We start from the raw sequence: 17894 nt of genomic DNA, 5'->3' as shown, positions 1-17894 counted from the left end.
CACTAACTGGGTAGGAATTCTTACCTCATGAGGATCAACGCTCCATGTTAGGTGTCAGAGGCAGCCCCCAGAGAACCACACTGCAGCACACACAAAAGGTGGATGATGATGATGATAACAAGAGCTCTGTAAGCCAGGAAAAATGATAATGTCTTTACTATTACCGTTCTGATGAATATGTGGGAAAACCAAATGAAGCAAAATTCAAAACACGCACAACCGTACGTGTCCAGACACACATGCCTGCTATGCGGTCGTGAGCTAATGGTCACAGTTAGCATATATGCATATAGCACACCTGGCATATATGCAGGAACCCCTGTCTGTGACAGGCATGAAGCCTGGCAGGCTGTCCTGGATGTCCTACCGAGGCACGGTGCAGTTAAGCCATGACTGAGCACGGCAGGCTGACTGCAAAGGTGCCAACAGAAACCACTGATGCTCCCAGCCCCACGGGCAGAAGAAAAATTATCCAGAAAGTTTGTCTGCTATCAGGGGTGATGGATCCACAAGTCCTTCAACAGAGCCAAATGCAGCACTTTATAGGTCTCGACTGTATGATTGCTGGAACACTGGTACCAGTTGAAAGAGAGTGTTGGCTAAGTGATGTGATTCTCCTGGCAGGATCAAATTGTGCGAGTGTAATACAAGGAAAGCCTAACCAGCCTGCACATAGCATTTGGCCAATAACAAGCAAAAGAAGGGCTTAATTGCTCAGTAGTTTATCCTTTCTCCCACCACTAGACATTTTACCAGTTTATTTTTAAAGCACTTCCTGCTTTTCACTTACTGAGTTACATTAATGAGGTGGTGGTATTGGCATTTGAGGATGTCTCACAGAATCAATCACTTTGAACCATACAGGAACCCTTGCGTATGTAAGGGTCATGAGATGAAATTATTTTTGAGCAGAAGATACAAAATAGCTGTGTTCCTGTTGGGGATGCTGGGGAGCCACTGAACCTCAAAACCACACAACCTGGACAAAGACCAGAACTCCTCTACAGACTGGGAAGGAAATGTGTGATATAGCATATCAAGGTTTCCAACCCTGAAGAACAGAAAAATGCTGTGAAAACAGAGTAGAAAAGTCACAAATTCCACAGTTTCCCTCTGCTACCACCCACTTCCACAACACCAAACAAGGAAGCAAGAAAACTGGTAAAAATACAGAAAAGATCTGATTGACCTCTTCAGTGTCAATCTATTATTTTAAAAGATACTTTATTAAAAATCTCACAGATACCATTTAGAACTGAAGATGGCCACCAGCTGGCAATGTTGATGTACCACTCCATCAAACCAAGTTCAGTATTTTACTGAAACTGATGAACAGCAGCTGAGGTTGTTTTTTTTTTAACAATATCACTTCTCAGCTTCTTCCATAATCTATCTGACTTCTCAGCAGTCAGATGGACTTTTTTTTTCTCATTCTTTGTAAAATAAAACAATATTAAGTCTGAATATACATCAACACATTTGGTACTATCATAATAATAGAAGGGAAGTGACTGAGAGCTAAAAATGAAAGAGTTCAGGACAGAAACAGAAACCTGAGCAATTGTGGGAAAGGACATCAGATTCAGGCTGCCAGTATGAACTCAGACAAATGATAAATTCAGTTTCAATGGCCTTCCCATGGTAAGTTTAAGTTAGCTGGTTTTGAAGCCGAGGTCAGGCTTATTTGAAATGACACAAGAAGAAATCTGTGAGAGGAAGAACTGAATCTCTGGTACCGAATTTGCCCCCTTCTCTAGAACAAAAGTTGGAGTTTTTTCCTACCTTGGCTACAGTAAATAGCATTACTAAAAACACGGTAGCTTTTACGGGTAGTAAAGAAGGAAACCGAGAAGCAGCGTGTATAATGTAACATACATTATGGGAAAATGATGACACAGATGAAACTTGTGAAAGCACGTTCTCCTATTGATGTGAAAGCATTTATTTGCGTTGCATTTTTGATTCACCTTTATCTTCTTTCTAGAGAAAAACACGTGGAAATAGTATGGAAAAATGAGTGATGTTGTTAGAATTTGTTTATGAAAACAGAACTGTGTGTTTTTACAATTAATAGCTATTAGAACAGATTTCATTTTGACTCACAATGTTCTTTCTGACACACACACCCACACCCCCCACACCCCCCAATTTATATCGAGATTAAATTTCTCTGTTTGGGGCCCTTTACATTTTAATAAATCTGCTTTTCTCTGCTTATATTTTGTTAATTGTCCCTCAAATCCTCTTCATTCAAAGCTTCCTATCACTGAAAGGGAAAAAATACTTACTTCTGCAAACTATTTGAAAAGCAGATGAAGTGTGCTAGGTAACATTATTGATGCTAAGTAATAACAATTTGCAGTGTATTTCTACTGAGCCAGATAAACATTCTATAATTTTCTTAGATGTAAATCAATAATTTGAGTAAATATTAATGTCCAAGAAATGTTAAATGAAATCCGCAGCAGTTTCCTGGTAATTGGACCAGTTATGATGGATGTTTTGTTTTATTCAACATTTTATAAAGGGCTCTACTGAACACATTTATTAATCAGGCTATAGGGATTTTCCTTCTTTTTTGTACTGAATTAGAAAATTCTTGGGAGAGTGTGGTTTGTACAAAGATGAGGCAAGTCAATTTATTAGCCTGGGGTGACAAACTTGGTAAAGACTGTGTGTACTTCCTTTTACTTTACTGAAAACCAAACATGTCAGAGTCCCCTGTTTAGATCATAAAAAGTACAAAAGTGAGACAGAGAAAAGGAACAATTGGTAATGGGGAAACGTTTACAAATCTTACTGTAAAGTATGATTTGGACCTCTTTGTATTACAGCTTTCATACAGCTGTATTAAGACACAATAAAGATGGAAATAACTTATGTTTTGAGAAGGACATCAGGTCAATAAAAGTCTACAGATTACCAGAATTTGCTGGTTTCATTTCTTGAAGCCCACTGAGAATTTTACCAAGAAACTACTACGAAAGTACTCCTGTAAATACTAAAATCCTATTGACTGGACGTAAATAAACCTCCCACAGGCTTGCTTTCTTGTGACTAATCTACTTTGAAGATTTTTCACTGGTTTTTTTCCTGCTAACCCCTAGAGTAATCTTCTTGGTTTGTGTTTTTTTGGGTGGGAGTTTTAGTTTGTTTGTTTTGCCTTACAAAACATACCAGAGAAACATAACCAGAAAGCGATCTTGGATCTGATCATAATGTGATCTTTTTATCTTGGCTCCCAGCTACGTGGAGTTAGAACCTTGATCTATGGTGCTCAAGTAACACGTAAAGAGCCTCTGGAGCCCTGGCCTCTTAATGAACTTCTGGGTACTACTTGAGTAAAAATTGATAAAAAAGTATTATTTCAGAGTTCAGTTTCAGTTTCTCTTCGGTGCAGTGACTCCCAGGATTTCTGAAGTAAATGGGTACAATCCATAACTTTTTGGTATGAAAACTGTTTCAAACAAGACTCGATAATTATTGGCAGATTGAAATATATTGTCTTAGATTGAGTTGTGATACACACAAAATAAACCTGAAAGCCTGAGCTCAATAACTGAGTATCTATGGCTCCAGAGTAAATAAAAAATTCCATAGTACTCTCAGCAGAATGAAGGACTCCACTGAATGTACAGATTGATGCACTTTATCATCAAGATTTCTCCAGTATGTTGTATCAGGTTTGTACTACATTTGCAAAGACTGTGTGTGTGTCTACACATGCACACAGTGTGAACTAACACCATATAACCAGCTCCTATGGTTGTAATATGATTTCTATTTCTATGCAACTTTTTATAATACCATGTAAACAAAGTTTTTACTTGGGAATGTTTATATGAGAAGGTTTTTTCTTTTAAAAGCCCTGTAAATAACTTTCAGGGAAAATCTGTATTTACATGGAAATGACACACTGAGGCAATGGGATCTTCTGTACCTTGCAATGACCCCAGTGGGCACATTAGCACCTATGAAAGACATCTGAGATGGACAGATCAAAGGGAATACAAACGAACAACCTGTTCTCACAAAGATCCCAAGTTACAGAAACACAGGACTGCTGGCATCACCCTGGCAAATGGCACAGGAATAAGAAACAGCTGGACCTCCATGCTCTGTAAGAAATAACTGATACCACAGAAAGGAGTAAGAAAAAACAAAATGCTGAAAATTAACTGTAAGTTATCTCCTTTTTATTTTTTTTTTTAATCTTGCTTTCTGTTTGCTGTTGGTTATGGGAGAGAAGCACTAGGTGTTCCAGCTTTACCACCAAGCAGTACAGTATTTTTCTGCAATCAGCTGCACTGAGTAAGCAGAGCTATTTTTAAATCACCAGCCACCTCGTGCAGTAAAGCAATCATGTAACTGCAAGTCATGCATACCGCAGGGAATCACTTCTCCTGGTTTGCAGTGTCATACAAACGGGAAAGGCATACAAACAGTGTCCTATAAATTTTCAAGAGTCTATGACTAAGTCTCAGGTCTCAGTTTCAGACTCTGTCCTTACCCATAACAAGAAGTTCTCTGAAATTTTCCCACAGTTGCACCAACATGATTAAGTCCAGGTTCAGTCTGACTTCCTCAGTGGCGAGAAAATATCAGCAAGTCATGCGTACAGCTGTGGCAGCCACTTTCCTGGCTCACACATCAAGAACTAAACTAGGGACCTCCGGAACAAGAAACGTGACACACTTGAGCACTGAACTCTCAGTGCTCAAAGTGCCATGTTACAACTTCAGCTTTTTCTTAATTGACACACAGACATAAATGCTCGCTGGGCTTTGTTACACAAATACAACTGAAAACAAAGTTCAGAACAATGCAAACTGGAAGAAATCAAATGCCACATCCTACAGCTGTATGGTTCCTTAATTTCCCAGTAAGCGTCTAGGAAACAATGTACCTGGTTCACTAAATAGACATTAAATAGCCTGACTGTTGTATGTAAATCAGCATGATACAAGAAGAGATACTCAACTAAATATTAACGTGACTCACAGATTAACATGAAAGTTGAGCGCATCAAAGCAGACACGTGCTTTACAGGGGTGTGCTAAGGGAGCCTGGCATTATTTATGGAAGGATACGCACACAGCAGGATGTCACTGCATATATTCTGACCTCCTGACATAAGTTTATTAATGTTTGACATCAGCTTTTAGAATTTTAAATGGAAACACTAGAAAAATTACAGTGATAAATGTTGCTGATCCTCTCAGTATATATAGGTTAATAATTTTCAAGGATATGGCAAATTTTCAACTTTCACTTCTCCCCAAAACGGTGCAACACACAGAAAAGCAACAGCAAGCAAAATAATCTAAGCTTTTATTGGGGAAAATAAAATAGAGCAAATGCCATAAGATCATTTCTGTTATTCTGTGCTATTAGCACCAATTCAGATACTAAGATAAGCAAGCTCCTTGTAAAAATTTGTGGATTTCTTCCACTATGAAGTTGGTTGGCTCCTGTGCACCCTAATCTCCCACTATCCAGTCTGCTTCTCTGTTAGCACGCTCCTGGGTGTCTTTTGTGGATAAAATGACTACATCTTTAAAAGCATATGAGGGGCTTACTTGCTTAACGGTCAAACTATATGCACATGACTCTGCTAATGTTTTTCCTCTTCCAGTAGCCTCGTTAGCAGCCTTCTATTAAGGAAAAGTGTGCTGAAGGAAGGAGTTATATGCCGAAAACCATGTGCCAGGGCACATGCTATGTGCCTCAGGTTATAATCACGGAATTTCAAAGGATACAAAGCAGTACTTCCATTATTTTTGATACCTTAACAAAACAAAAAATACCCCAGCCTCAGCACCACAGGGCTGTAGGACAAGCTCTGAATTCAGGGTTTTAATATAGTCCTGTTCTTAATATGTGTAGAGACGTTCCAGCATCAAGGAGCTTTAAAGGTCTCTGGCTCATTCATCCCAGTCCACTAACAGGAGGTGGCCTGCCAACCCAGTGCTGTGGGTGTCAGCAAGAGCAGGCTGGCTGCACCGGGGAAGATGACCGGGAACCAAGGGGGACAGCGAAGCTGACAGGGGCAGCATCCTCACCCATGAAAGCCGCAGTCCCGCACGGCCCAAAACAGAAGCACTGAGCAGCTCCCCTGGCAAGAACCAGGGTCAGCCATCAGTCAGGTGTTGGTGAGGCAAGCTGGGGTGAGTGAGGCAGGGTCAGGACCAGCAAGGTGCGTGGCTGGGTGCAACAAGCACCCCTACAGTGCTGCTCAGGCAGGGACCAAGGCTGTTGGCCTGAGCTTAAAAACAGCCCCTGCTGCAGAGCTGTTGGTCCCCCCCACATCGCTCCAACAGCCGGTTATGTAGGCAATACTGCTTGAAACTGAAAAAGTTAAAAGCTCCTTGGATAAAAACTAGGGACGTGAACCAAATGATGGCTGGTAGATGTACACTTTTTAAGCTATGTCAGATTCATATGACCCATCCAATGCTCGGATGTTGCACCACGCGGCCTGGGAAGCAGGGCAATCTGCCAGCCTGATTTCACAGATGAAAGATGGGTGAGGGGAGCCTGTTCTCAGCACCTTTCCATACGCCCCCCCTCACTACAAGCCTCCACAGGGTAGGTGGGTCATTTTCTCCACTTCAGTGAAGGAGGAAAAATATTGAAAAAACAGACTTTTTGAAGGGTTTGCTCCATGTAAATGGCAAGATGGCTTCTGCGTATTAGCCAACTACATCACGCTTTGGATCACCACCAGCCAAGAGCATGTATTTGCATCAAACACAAGCGGTGCAGGTATTTTCCAATTTGCTTCCATACCGGTTGCTACATGCACACATCTTCCCATCTTATCTTCTGCAAGAATCAGATAACTTCATATTACTTTCAAAAGGGATGCACATGCCAGGAAAATGAACTACGCCTCTCACACAGATTTGAAATCAAGAACCATAAATGGCAGACATTTATTCAAATTACTCAGCATCACCCTTCTGAAGTAACAGTACTAACACGCTTTTGCCACTTCTCATCATACTGAGCATGCAACATTTTGAGAAAGGCATCGCTTCCCCGTTCGACCACTTAGCTCCACCACATCTCATAATGTACTCAGCTAAACCTATCCAGCCTATGGACAAGCCAAATGAGGCATAGTCACTGCAAGGCTGACACTCCCAGAGGGCTGGGGGAGAATTGTGGACATTATCCCTCTCCACACCTGCATACGCCTCTGTACACAAGGAAAGAGGTAGAGAGATTCGGAGAGGCTGGCGGGGCCCTTTTCCACTATCTGCCCTCATGAACCCTGCAGACACCAGGTTTCTTTGTAAGACTAAGCTGTAGCAAGACAGATATGGACCAACTCAGCATCAGGCTGACTCCTGGCAAGGGTGACACCATTTGTGCACTGGTGAGGAATAGTCCATGAAATTCCAGGCGGTCCCTGCAGCACCCCAGGACAGACCAGCCCCATGCTGAACGGGCAGCATGGGGCTCACAAGCTGCACGACAAACTGGGACAGCACTTCACTGCTCCATGCAAAAGCATCTCTTCTTTCCAAAATGGGGCACCTGAAGGAGCACAAGACTCTCAAACCGCTCCCCACCCAGAGCAGCCAGGAAAGCCCTTTCATCACAGTGGCTCTCACACAATGCACATGAAGGCCAGTTTCTCAACTTGGTTTGCCTCTGCCCCAGTTTATTGAATCCTTCTTCTGCAATCCCACATACAGACGGCTGCAGGAATAAATACATAGGGATCACCCCGGGGATAACATTATTTTGAATGTCATGTGCTCTGCCAGAAGAGCTACAGAAAGGCCGCTGACATGATAGGTATCTTGGTTCCCTTGTGGCAAAAACATCCCATAGTTGTTATGGCGATATGCCGGTAAATTTTGAAGATGCTGCTCTGGGAAAGACTGGTTCCATTTGGCTTATATTGCCCTGCAGGAAACATACTTCTGAGAATTTTGCTGAGGTTGGAGACATTATTAATGAAGATGGGAAAAGGAGAGGCTGGAAAAAGTCTTTCAGTTGTAATCTGTTAGTATAGATTGACGTTAATCCATGAGTAAACCTGGGAAACAAACAAATTCCATTTTCTAACTATTCTAACCATCATTTTTTCTATTAGCAGTAGTCATAAATGAATTCTGGTCCTATTATTATCAGACATTACATCTATGAAATTGCCTGTGTATTTGTACTTTTTTCCAAAGTCTTTTCAGTGTTTCCTAGCTCAAACATTTTATGCTTCTTCAGCTCATAGTCTTTTGATGTAACATGCAACTTTGAACAAATTTTGGTATCTCACTGCTTCAGGATTCCTCATTCCGAAATAGTGGGAAAAATCCTTGCCTGCTTCTGTTAAATGAAAACTGCAAGAGCCATGTAAATGCTATAAACCACTGGTGTCCTCCCAACCTCTTCTTTGGAACGACACTTTGCCACTTACTTCTTGGACTGGGTCTGGTTAGGATGGAGGTAATTTTCTTCACAGCAGCCCTTACAGTGCTGTGGTTTAGATCTGTGACCAAACCAGTGCTGATAACAGACCAGTGGTTTAGCTGTTGCTGAACACTGCTTGCACAGCACCAAGCCTTTCTCTGCTTCTCACTCTGCACCTCTAAGGAGCAGGTTAGGGGTGGGCAGGAGGTTGGGAGGGGACACAGCCAGGACAGCGGACTCCAACTGGCCAAAGGGACTGTCCATACTATATACCATGATCAGCAATAAAACTGGAGGTGGGTGGTGTGTCAAAAGGAGCCATTGCTCAGAGGCTGGCTGGCCGTCGGTCTGCAGGTGGGAGGTGATGACTGACTGCCTTGGCATCACTTGTGTGGTTTCTTTTTCTTTTTTTCCTCTTCCCTTATTACACCGTTCTTACCTCAGCCCACAGGTTTTTCTTGCATCTGCCCTTCTGATTCTCTCCCTGGTCCTGCTGAGGAGTGGAGCAAGTGAGTGGCTGGGTAGGGGCTTACCTGCCAGTTGGGGTCAGCCCACCACACTCCTCTAGTACCTCTGAAAATCAATAACGCCCAAAGCACATTTTCTTGCTCAACTACTAATCAATCATTTGGCTATTCTCATTATCACACAAATGAACTCCTTCACTCCACTTCCTTTAGGTTTACAGGAAAACTGTATTTTTGCCTACAGGAAAGAACTATGGACCAGTCTGGCAAATTCATAGCTTTTCTTTCATTCTGAGACATTTCCTGGATAGCTCACAGGAAATAAGAGATGGGGCAGATTGTGTTTCATTTTTCAAAGCTGTTGGGTAAGCTAATGGCCATCCCCATCGTTTCAGAAATCAGATAATAAACCCTACTACAAAAAGCTGTTTTATCTATAAGTCTCAGCAGTGATGGTGCAAATGTAATAAATAGTCTGTGGATACAATAGCAGCAAAGTTTGTAGGGAGAGAGACCAACTAATCTGAGGAAGGAGAGGTGGTCTCAAAAGGTCTGTTTTTTTCCAGCTGTATCAGAGGATCTAACAAAAAGTCTCTCACTCCAAGCCATACCTCTCTTGTAACAACATCTTTAAGTTTGTTAAAAAGGTGTAATTTCAGTAACAGGAATATTTCTTAAGTCAGTTACATGAAAACCATGACTGGTGGAAATCCTTAAAGTTCAAAACCGGTATTTCTGAAACTAGTGCTTTTAAAGGTGTTGGTGTATTTGCACACACTTGAACTGGAATGTCACAGTTACACTAAATATGACTGACTTAAGACTAGCTCCCAAAGAAGCCAGTATGTAGAGTATTCCAGTGTAGAGATCATTTATTATTTTGTTTATGCAAGGCCTAACATAGTTAACTTTCTCACAGCTGACTTCTAAGCATTTCAGTCATAAGCAGGTAAGAGTATCAACAGAGAAGTCATAATAGGTCAGATACTGATGTCATTCTGTTAACTAGTTTTAAGTCAAAACTTTATGTTGTCAAAAAATTAAGGATAAGTGAAAACTGAGTATGAACTTAATTCCACAGACCAAATACTTAATATTCTGCAGCCTTTCTCAACCATCTGCAACAAGTCACTATTATCATTACTGCAAGGTTCAAATGGCAAAGCAAACTAAGATGTTACAAGACTTTGTCAAAGTCAAGCAGCAAACTCAAGGGAAGAGACACTAGAAATCAGTGTAAATCAATTCTCAAATTCTATTCTCAAACTCACTCCACTAGATGGTGGCCTCTCTATTTGTTCTGTTAAATATATTTGTAGTTCTCATCAGAATATTTAATCAAAACCATACATCCAGGATTCCCTTCAGTCCCTCCTCTACAGCTTAGGGCAAAAAGACAGTATAATTATTTTGACAAATAAACAGTCATCTGCCCCAAAATATACAATAGCCCAGCAAAAATCACAACATATTGCATAAATATGACATAATTAAATGGAGAAAGCACTTCATTTAGAGCTAAAAAGATTTATTCTTGTTGAAACAGGCATATTGCACTGTACCAGAAGTGTAAGTTCCTGTGCCACTTGGTGGTATCTCAGACAAATTTAGCCATGAAAAATAGCCGTGGTGGCTTTTTTTCAGGAGTTACCAGTTTCAACAAATGTTATTTCTTCTTACGGTTTCCTGATTTAAACTTCTATAATCCACACATATCTGCATGTCTACTTTAGACTCATTTGTTGTGCTAAGGCTGAACAGATACTGGTACCCAGACTCCTCAGAAATACTATTTTTTCATGTTCCATGAATTCTGTTTGAGAGCAGAAAGTATCATAATGCACGTCTGCTTCAAGTGTGATGGACAACGCTTCTACTATTAAGAACATGCTTACTCTTGCTTATAACAAAAATATATTCAAACAAGAGCTGAAGTTTTCAGCATCTGGTATCTATATGGCATTATTTCTTCATGTCAGTCTACAAAAGAATACATTAATGAAATTCAGCTGCAAACTGCTTTTCCCTGTCCTTCCAGGATGATTGATGAATTTTCTGCTTTATAGATGGACCTCCAGAAGAACACTACCATGCTGTTTCTTACCTCTCAACCAGATGCTAATCAGAATGTTGGTAAATGTTGTTATTTATGTGGAAATGGCATGGTGTGTGGGAAGGGAGTAAATGGCGTACAAGGAAACTTCCACTTTCTTGTTCTATTTCATTAATTCCTCCCAACCTTTCTTCAACTATCTAGTTCTGAAAACTGTTTCACCATCTAGTACCATGCTAAGAAATGGCCAATATTTCTTTTTTCCTGATTTATGTACAGATTTTCTACTTGACTACAACTTTTTTGATGTTCCCAATAGGCTTAGGAAATTACCTTTCCCAATCATCTTTTTAAAACAAATATTTAAACCCCAACCCATTTATATCAAACATTTCTCTAATCAAACTCCAATGGTCTGTTTGCTCTCTAGGTCAGAAAAGCTAAAGAACAGAAATGCGTAAACTGATTTTGTCATAGTTAGAATGAGTGGTCTGGATCTAAGGCACCATGGAGCCTGCATTAGGAAGGTTTATTACACAATATTAATGTATAAAATAAATCCATAAACAATTAGGTTTCCACCTGCAGCCTCTTGTTTCCACTCTTACAACTGAATGCCTGGCATTTAGTCATACTCAGTAATTTTATACTGCTTCCCTCCAAGTTTAGCTTTAAAACTGTCTGGGCTTTGAGGAAAGATGAATAATAGAAACCAGGAAATTCACAGCACTCTGTATTAATCAAAGCAGAAAATTCAATCACTATATATAGAATCCCCAAAGAATCTGTAATATGGATCATACGTTAAGAATGTCAGAGTCCAGGAGTGCTTCCTGCAACCCCAAAAAGGTTTGTCTGGAGTATTTCAAAGCATCAGTTGTTAGGTTAACAACGTCCTATGACAAATACAAGCCAGCGTATCCTGCACTGCTTACCAGGACTAGACATGGGCAAACCCCTAAGATTTATAAACTACAATCTCAAAAAAGCAACTTGCTTCTAAGTAGGAGTGGTAGCTGCAGCGGTCTAAGCCTGTCAGTATGAAAACTGTCTCTAGTTGCCAATAACCTGTGTTCAATGAACACAGAGCCTTTTATATTCCTGTAAATAAAACTACAGCTCAAAAATCAGTTATCTCATGATAGTTTCCTAAAGGACCAAGTATACTGCTCGGGATGTCTCAAATCAAGAGACAACATCAGCAACAAAAATAAATTGCAGTCTGCAAGGACAGACACACTGAACTGGTACTATTGTACCATGGAAAAACAAAAGAGAAACTGCAAAATGTAAAAATATCCAGAAAAAACAGGGCCAGAAATAGCTAAACACTTCAGGGGGGATACCCAGTACAGGACCAGCAAGCCTGCACAGGAAGGTGAATTGCAGCAAGGGTCTAAAGCATTGAAGAGTTACAAGGCATAAGGGTTACAAGGGAGAAAAGGAGAGTTTACCACCTTTGGAAGAAGTGGCAGACAGCTCTGGAGGAATATAAGGATGTTGTGAGGCTATGCAGGGTGACGATAAGAGAGGTGAAAACCCAGCTAGAACTCAGGCTGGCCACTGCCATAAAAGATAACAAAAAATGTTTTCACAAATACACTAGAAACAAAAGAAGGGCCAAGGACAATCTGCATGCTTTACTGGATGCAGGGGGGAACATTGCCACACAGGATGAGGAAAAGGCTGAGGTACTCCATGCCGCCTTTGCCTCAGCCTTTAATAGTAAGACCCGTCACCCTCAGGGTACTCAGCTCCCTGAGCCAGAAGACAGGGATGAGGAGCAGAATGAAGTCCCCACAGCCCAGGAGGAAACTGTCAGTGACCTGCTGCTCCACTTAGGCGTGCACAGGTCTGTGGGGCCAGATAGGATTCACCCAAAGGGTATGGAGGGAGCTGGCAGAGGAGCTCACCAAGGTGCTCTCCATCATTTACCAACAGCCCTGGCTCACTAGGGAGGTCCCAGAAGACTGGAAGTCAGCCAGTGTGACACCACCTACGAGAAGGGCAGGAAGGAGGATCAGGGGAACTACAGGTGCCAGGGAGCAGGTCAGCCTGAGTGCCATCATGTGGCATGTGCAGGACAACCAGGGGATCAGGACCAGCCAGCACGGGTTCATGAAAGGCAGATCCTGCTTGACAAAACTGATCTCTTTCTATGATACGGTGAGCCACCTACTGGATATGGGAAAGGCCATGGGTGGTGTCTACCTGGACCTTAGTAAAGCCTTTGACACCATCTCCCACAGCATCTCCTGGAGAAACCGGCTGCTCATGGCTTGGGTGCCGTGCTGTGTGCTGGGTTAGGAGCTGGCCGGGTGGCCGAGCCCAAAGCGCGGTGGGGAATGGAGTTACCTCCCGCTGGTGGCCGGTCACAGGGGTGTCCCCAGGGCCCAGCGCCGGGGCCGGTCCTGTCTAATGCCTTTATGGATGATGTGGGCGAGGGGATCGAGTGCACCCGCGGTCAGTTTGCAGATGGCACCAAGCCGGGGGGAGCGTGGCTGTGCCGGGGGCAGGGGGCTCTGCGGGGGGCTCCGGGCAGGCCGGGCCGAGGGGCCGGGGCCAGTGGGGTGGGGGTCCCCAGGGCTGAGTGCCGGGCCCTGCCCCTGGGTCACACCAGCCCCCGGCAGCTGCGGGCTGGGGGCAGGGGGCTGGGAACTGCCCGGCGGGACAGGGCCCGGGGGGGCTGGGCGGCAGCGGCTGGGCATGAGCCCCCAGCGTGCCCAGGTGGCCCAGGAGGCCAGCAGCGTCCCGGCTGGTGTCCGAAACGGTGTGGCCGGCTGAGACTGAACCATCTTAGTCCAAATAAATGTAAAAGAAACACTTCCTGGGGAAAAGCAAAAGGATTGCTTTTGATCTCACCAGTGTCATGGCTCTTCATCCTGGTTTTCAGCCTTGCTGTGATTCAGAAACCAAGGTCCTGGGACTCTACCCTAAGCATCAAAACACTTTTTGGTTTTGACATCCTCCAAAACTCAAACTGTGAAAAAAAATGTGTGGAAAAGCCTACATTAGAAATAAACAAAAACCATTCCAAATTTCCTAACTACACTAAGTATTGTTAAGTGTATAAACAGAAAACAAGAATGAAAGATCCAAATCAGAGCTTCAGTGCAGAGAGGTGGCTACATACATGTGTCATAGCAATGAGTTCAGCTAGTTTCGGGAATACTGAATGCCCTCAAGCCAACCCCTCAATGAGTCTGCCATTCCAATTGCAAAATATGTAGAACATTATATTATCAGAACATCCAATACAGGAAAGTGTACAAAGGATGTTTATCCCTTCCCACATAAGAAGTGTAAACATGGCCGCATCTTGTAATTATTGTTAATCTGTGAGTCACCAAAACACTGACATTCTATTTGTTCACCATGAAAATCAGATTCTCACATGCACATAGAGCTCTAAGACAGGTATCTTTTGTAGCAGTGAGTATATCAGATTATTTAACTGGGGAAAATAAACCATTACAGGTTGTTACTCCCTCTTGCACTGCAAAATCAACATCAAAGGAAATGTGAACTGCTATTGAATATTTTAGCCTACAGCAGCAAGAGAATCACCTAACTAATCACTAATTTCTCATCAGTTCTGCTTAGGAAAATCAGCTCAAGGCATCATTAGGTCATAATTTACCCACCAGGATAATTAGTGGTGACTTAAGACAAGGGGGAAAACCACAGCTTGATTGACTGAACAATACCTCGAGTTCACAAGTTAAAAATACAGTTTCTTGCAAATTGAACCTACGTCACTATTTGGAAAAATGACAGACAACCTCCCACCCCCATGTTTTATAGCCTTGTCCACACAGAATTACGCTTTTAAATATAGAGACTCTTATGATTTGCACTAATGTTACAGAAGTGTAACTACTACATCCAGAGGAATTATTCTTATCAGCTCTAAAAATAACTCATGTTTTAAAATTAATTTTTAAATATACATCTGTGCATACTTCATCTAACTATATTGTTCACCTTCCTTTCCTCCTGGTTTCCTAAGATCTGCTTCATCTCCTTTTTATTTCTAGGTAGTTATCACTTTTGTTCATACACTGTATGACACTTCTCATGCATTCTAACAGTTGGTTGTAATGTGCATAGAATTACTTAAAGTAACTGTCAATATTTCTTTAACAAAATCTGATTTGAGATTAAATTTTTCTGACGTGACTTTAATATCCTGTTACACCCTATGCTGAGAAAGAGTTAAAATGAACTTCACCTTGTATTTCAACTTGAGACCAGTAAGGTATGGAAAATAGGTTTTTCCTTATATAAAGTAGTGCAGAGCATATCTGTTGTTCATGCAATTATTTTCTGACCGGAACTACCGGACTTAGTAAGCCTTAATTTGTTTGTCTAAAACTGAAAAAGGACAAACATGCTACTCCATAGGCCAGCTGTTCTGTCAGCAAAACTGCTGAACAGCACGCAAGAGGCAATCCAGGAAAAGCCAGGTACACTAAAAAACTTGTCTCAAGATGTGACTCATCCTTTGGCACCAGCTTCTTTTACTGAATTCCCAGGAATTCCTCTGTATTTCAGAACTGGCAAAAGGAAACAGTCATCTAAGGGCATTCCCGAGAACATACGGGATCTGTTTCTTACTCAAGACTTACGCAGGTTGAATTTCCCTTAAGTCAATGGTGTTTTCCTCGGGGGAGTGCAGGCTTTATCCAAGGAACTATTCATATCAAATATTCAGTAATCAGTTGCAATCCTTCATTTTAATATACTGATACAATTACAAATATAACTGTATTATAAAGTATTCTTTCTGATAAGTAACTAAATTCCCTGATGTTTAGTCTGAGGACATCACTGCCCTATCTGCAGACAAGGGATTTTTAAGTTTACTTGCAGTTTGCTATTTGAACTGGCAGGAAACCAAACAGATTCATCTATTACTAGGGCTTCATTGTACTTTTCTACAAAATATTTTGACAACAAGCAAAAGTAATCTTGCTCCAATTTTTTGACTTAACTCTGACTGTAGCACAATGATGCTGAAAATATAAAATTAAGTCAATGTAGTTTTTTCACTTTTCCTACTAATGTACATGAAAACTATAAAGTGTGGGCACTTTAAAGCAGGAACTTAATTTTCTTCGCAGCAAAAACAGTGTCTTAAGGTTGTAGGACATAACTGTCCAAGTAAAAAGCCAAAAATGGTATTCCCTCAGCTTCCACAGATTTTCCACTGTTCTTAATCACAGGGCGTTTACATTAATTAAGTTGAAATAGCAAATACACCACAGATCTGTACCCTAGGCAAGTGTTTTAGCCTTTTCTGTCACGCAGGATCTTCTACATATATAAAATTAAGTTATATTTTTAGAAATAGCTAAGCTAATGGACCATTTTCAATGTATGACTCCTAACCTTTTGGATAACCCCTTCTAGCATAATTGAGGTGACAAAATAATGACTTTCCACCTCAAAAAAGCTGAACTGAATCGCAGGATAATTCATGTTGGGAGGGACCTGAGGAGGTCTCTAGCCCAAACTCCTGCTCAAAGTACTTCCAATGTTTGATTGCCCTTACAGGGAAATAGTTTTCCTTCTATTTGATTGCAACCTCTTGTTTGAGCTTACAACCATTGTCTTTGAGAAAGGCTGAAACATTGTATCTTGCGTTTCACATGCACCAGTACCACAAAGCTTCCCATTACCAGTGAAACTGAGTGTCTCGACTTTGAAGTTCGGTATCCTCTTTCATCACATTCTGATTGCTGTGAATTTCTCCACACAGATTTTTCACTACTATGTCTGTTTACTGTGACACCTAGGAGTAGCTCAGCTGCTAACACAGCAGGCTGCTCCCTATTACGGTGACTAAAGTCTTCTCTTTTTGTCCCCTCGCCACTTGCATGTGGTGATTTTCACTTGATCTATAATCGGACAGACGTGCTTTTTGGTCCAGAAACATCTGCGACTGTGCTGAACCTACTGCAATGAGGCTGCGTGCACATACATTATTATACATGTGCATGCATACACACAGAATAAACATGTATAATAATCAAATGTCATCCGGCCTTTATTTTTGTACTTACTTAAGATTTTTTCCTCCCAAGCTGTTCTACCAGTGTAACGTGGTCATAACTAAACAAATCCAAAAAAATACATGAGTCCAACTTCTCACACTCCCCTCCTCCTACGAAAAATACAAGACCAGGGTAACCTCTCCAATAGCTGCTACAGCCTCGGCTAATAGATTCTCTCTCTAAGCTGCTAATAGAAAAGTTATCCACCTCCAGGACGGCCGACAGGCACCCGGGTGTTCAGTGCCAGGCATCTGGTTTTGCTGTCATCAGCTCCACCTCCACGTGCAATCCCGAGGGCACCAGCTGCACCCGGTGACCGAGTTTTGCTGACCAGGAGCTGCTGGCCTGCCCGAGGGCTCCCCTCAGCACCTGCGCAGGGGCGCTGCCTCTGAGGGGAGGCGCGCTGCCCTGCCCGCTCTCAGGCCTTCCCGTTGCTGCCGGTGCAGCCCCGACAGGCCGCACAGGGTTCCCCGGGCGCTCCTCCACTGCCGGGCCGGGGCAGGGACCCCGCCGCGCCCCGGGACCAGGCCCGCGGGCCGCCCCCCGTCGCGCTTGCCCCAGCCCCGGGGCCGCTGCGGGAGGCGGAGCGGGGCGAGCGGCCCGGTCGCGGGGGTCGCCGCCGGCTGGGAAAGTCCCATCCCGGGCCCGGAAATTCCCGCAGCGGCTGCTGCTGGAGCGCCGCGCTACGGGGCTTTCGCAACGCGGGGCCAGCCCCGTCCGCCAGCGCCGCTCCGGGCCGCCCCTCTCCCCTCAGCGGCTTCCCGCCGGCCCCATCTTCACCGCGACCCCCCATCCCCGGGCCCAGCTCCCCGCTCGGCGGCGCCTTCCGCAGCCCCCTCACCCACAGCCGCCCTCCCTCAGCGGCCCCTCGCTCGGCCCAGCCTTCCCCCGTACCCG

At 42.9% G+C, this 17894-nt stretch overlaps 1 protein-coding gene across 1 annotated transcript in view; it reads right to left on the bottom strand.

The window, feature by feature from the left end:
• Positions 1-17428, bottom strand: part of SH3BP2 (SH3 domain binding protein 2) — a 92860-nt gene extending 75432 nt beyond the window's left edge. The window contains exon 1 of the mRNA XM_080410632.1: positions 25-17428. The gene's annotated coding sequence lies outside the window, so the exon portion shown is untranslated. The remainder of the gene's footprint in view (positions 1-24) is intronic.
• Positions 17429-17894: the final 466 nt, after the last annotated feature.

Source organism: Falco punctatus, assembly GCF_963210335.1.
Source record: "Falco punctatus genome assembly, chromosome: 1".
Lineage (NCBI taxonomy): Eukaryota > Metazoa > Chordata > Aves > Falconiformes > Falconidae > Falco > Falco punctatus.
Note: the sequence above shows the minus strand (reverse complement) of the source record. Positions and strands in the feature narration are given on the sequence as shown.